The following is a 3,890-nucleotide window of genomic DNA, read 5'->3' as shown; positions in this document are numbered from 1 at the left end:
GGAACGCTTCGTTACTCCGCTGATTTTGGATAAACTGAAGTCTAAAGGGATGCAATTCTCTGACACCCTTTTTAATAGCGCGACTTTCTCATTTTATAACTGACAAGTTTAAATCTCCCATTATTACAGTAGCAAAATCAGGAAATTTACGTGGCATTTACTGTGGTGTCACCGCCAGACACCACACTTGCTAGGTGGTAGCCTTTAAATCGGCCGCGGTCCGCTAGTATACGTCGGACCCGCGTGTCGCCACTGTCAGTGATTGCCGACCGAGCGCCGCCACACGGCAGGTCTAGAGAGACGTCCTAGCACTCGCCCCAGTTGTACAGCCGACTTTGCTAGGAAAGGTTCACTGACAAATACGCTCTCATTTGCCGAGACGATAGTTAGCTATGGATTAAAGTTAAGTATTCCAACAGCTACGTACTTTATTTGCTAGACTCAAATCCTTTAACTGTTCCAGACCTCGCGCCAGCCTGCGTGAGCTTAAGCGCGTGCCTTTCGGCTTCACCTCTTAGTGACTTTGCTGTCTTGCCAAGTCACAACATTTACTCAAACTTTTCTTTCAACTATTCTGCCACTGCACCAGCAAAGTGGTCTAAAAAAGGATCCATCCATTATGTCTGATGTTCACCAGTTGCGCTCGAGTAGCGGAGGCGTGCGCATCACTGGTGCAGCGCGCTACCTGTGCTTGGCCAGAAGAAGAGCTGCGAAGGCGTGCTTGGACTGTAACGTGACGCTAAGCAAATTGTCGTGCGTCGTTATTGCGATACAGAAAAATTGTCTTGCCCTCGCGCCGCAGAATGGGCAGAAACGGGCAGAATAAGAAGAAGAAGGCAGACACAGAGAAACAGCATTCGACACCGCAACCCACTAGGAATGCGGAACGGAAGCGCGCCGAACATCAGTTACCTGTCCCCCCTCTGTACATTCAGTGCAGCACAGGGGCGTAGGGAGATATGTATGATGTCATAGCCAACTGCTACAGCGAAGAAGTAGGCGTAGAGTCCCTTGACTCAGATGCCATCGTCCAGCTGCAAGCAGCGAGCGTGGCCGACCATCGCGCACTGAAAGGAGCTGTGGCTGCCCACATTGTTGATCCACCTACTGTGGTGAAGGCGACCGCGGAGAAACAGCGCGAGAAGCTATCCAAGGCTCTAATCAGGAGAAATTACAATTAAATCAATACACTGAAATGAATACCCTTAGCTGCATACAGGCGTTGATATAAGTCAACGGGGGCAGTTGAAAATGTGTGCCCCCACCGGGACTCGAACCCGGGATCTCCTGCTTACATGGCAGACGCTCTATCCATCTGAGCCACCGAGGACACAGAGGACAGTGCGACTGCATGGACTGATCTCTGGCACGTCTTCCGCGAGAAACACATTCCCAACTTATTGTCCCGTACTATATTCGTAGTGCCCCTGCCCATTAGACTCATTACTAGCGGGTTGACAGATTTCCGTAAGAGATCGGTAAATGTTTGTGCATCCGCACAGAAGATGGTCAAATGGTCGGTGAGCCATAACTATATATATATGAAGATGGCATCTGTTCTTTCGGACATGTCCGATCTCTTACGGGAATCGGTCAAGCCGCGAGTAATGAGTGTAATAGGCAGGAGTACTACGAATATAGTGCGGGACAACAAGTTGGGAATGTGGGTCTCACGGGACGCGTGCCAGACATGAATTCCTGCAATCGTACTATCCTCTGTGTCCTTGGTGGCTCAGATGGATAGAGTGTCTGCCATGTACGCAGGAGATCCCGGGTTCGGGTCCCGGTCGGGGCGCACATTTCCAACTGTTCCCGTTGAAGTATATCAAAGCCTGTATGCAGCTAAGGGTATTCATTTCATTGTATTGATTTAATTGTAATTTCATTCTAACGAGTTGCACGATCACCGATGGTATCTGTTCTTTAGGACATGTCTGAAAGAACAGATACCATCGTCATATACATATAATCAGGAGGCTGCCTTGGATCTATGACTAGAAGACGATCCAAGAGGGGCTGTTACGTGCAGGATTCCGGGGTGAAACTACTAAGCTGCACAATCGGACGAATAAGAAGAGGCCTTCGCTGTACATCGTCGTAGTGGAAACTGTGATGGATGGCAACGACATCTTCGGTAAAAGGAAGCTCTTGGGCTATCCTGTGGCCGTCGAAGTTCTCGCCCTAGGTATGGACCCTAAGCCCCAGTGCTTTAGATGCCAAGCTGAAGGTCATGTGGCTAAATACTGCCGCAACTCGCCGCGTTGCATCAAGTGAGCCGGCGCGCACGACACCCACGTCTGTGACATGCAACGAGATAAGGCGCCAACTTGCGCCCGCTGCGGCGGGCCACATGTGGCAAACTGGCGTGGCTGTCCGGCCTTCGCCAGTCGCTGCGCTGCAGACGAGGCCCAAAGTGAGAAGGAACGACGACGGCGCCGTAAGCGCCGCCGAATAAGGACGCAACCAACTGGGAAGAAGACAGCCATCACTACCGCCAGGTAGCTGGAATACCACGCCAGTGAGAGTGGCGCGGGGGACCGCCCGCCAGCGATAGCACAGCAAGCGCCGCAAGTGCTGGAGATGCGCGCCATGCTGGCGGCCGCAGCGGGGTAGGCGATTGCTACCTTCAAAGCTGTGATGTACGCGGATAGGGTAGCTTTTAAGGCCATCCTGTCTGCAGAGACGGAGGGGGCATGCAGCCAACTGCGGCAATTGCGCTCGCAGCTGGCGCACGACATCTGTGCGGACGCAAGTGAAGAGAAGACACCTGCCGCCCCTCCCCTTATGGAGCAGCCGAAGGAAGAACACAGCACGAAGGTCACACCGAAGAATAAGAAGAGTGCAGCAGCAACAACGCCGAAGCCAATCTGTTCGGAGCCGCTCCACGTCGGCGAATGGGCTGCCACAGCGGTCAGGACGTTCAGGGGTATGGGCTACGTCGCCCGCTACTCACGAGGGAACCTCCCCATCGCGCTCCCCTCAGATTAAGTTATAATTTGGCACAGTGGCTAGGCCTTGAAAAACTAAACACAGATCAATTGAGAAAACAGGAAGAAGTTGTATGGAACTATGAAAAAATAAGCAAAATTTACAAACTGAGTAGCCCATGCGCAAAATAGGCAATATTAAGCATAGCGTCAGCTCAGGAGCGCCGTGGTCTCGTGGTTAGCGTGATCAGCTGCAGAACGGGAGGTCCTTGGTTCTAGTCTTCCCTCGAGTAAAAAGTTTAATTTTTATTTTCAGACAATTATCAAAGTTCAGGCACTCACACATAATCAACTTCGCTCTCCAAAATTCCAGGACATGTTCAGATTTGCTTGGACATATGCAGCATTTGACGGTCTACATAAGGAAAAATTTGAAAACGTTAAATATGTTTTGACATTGCACAGGGAAAACTGTGCGACTGTGAAACTGTTGCATTCATTTGTTGCAGTTTATGTGACAAACTCTTATGTTTTCATTACTTTTTTGGGAGTGATTATCACATCCACAAGAAAAGCTGAATCGGGCGAGGTAGAAGAATCTTTTTACCCATTCGCCAAGTGTACAAGTTAGGTGGGTCGACAACATACTCCTGTCATGTGACGGACATGCCGTCACCTGTGTCGTATAGAATATATCAGACGTGTTTTCCTGTTGAGGAATCGGTTGACCTATGACCTTGCGATCAAATGTTTTCGGTTCCCATTGGAGAGGCATGTCCTTTCGCCTACTAATCGCACGGTTTTGCGGTGCCGTCGCAAAACACAGCCCCTAAACTTACAGTGAACAGAGATGTCAATGAACGAACGGACAGATCATAACTTTGCGAAAATAAAGAAAGTGAACTTTTCACTCGAGGGATGACTTGAACCAAGGACCTCTCGTTCCACAGCTGCTCACGCTAA

At 50.2% G+C, this 3,890-nt stretch overlaps 1 non-coding gene across 1 annotated transcript; it reads right to left on the bottom strand.

Moving 5' to 3' along the window:
* Nucleotides 1-1,256: 1,256 nt before the first annotated feature.
* Nucleotides 1,257-1,331, bottom strand: Trnat-ugu. Its single transcript has one exon. It is a non-coding gene; the product is annotated as a tRNA-Thr (tRNA).
* Between the last annotated feature and the right edge of the window lie 2,559 nt (nucleotides 1,332-3,890).

The sequence above is a fragment of the Schistocerca piceifrons genome, chromosome 4 (assembly GCF_021461385.2).
Source record: "Schistocerca piceifrons isolate TAMUIC-IGC-003096 chromosome 4, iqSchPice1.1, whole genome shotgun sequence".
In the NCBI taxonomy this organism is placed as follows: domain Eukaryota; kingdom Metazoa; phylum Arthropoda; class Insecta; order Orthoptera; family Acrididae; genus Schistocerca; species Schistocerca piceifrons.
This window is presented reverse-complemented; position numbering and strand designations above follow the sequence as displayed.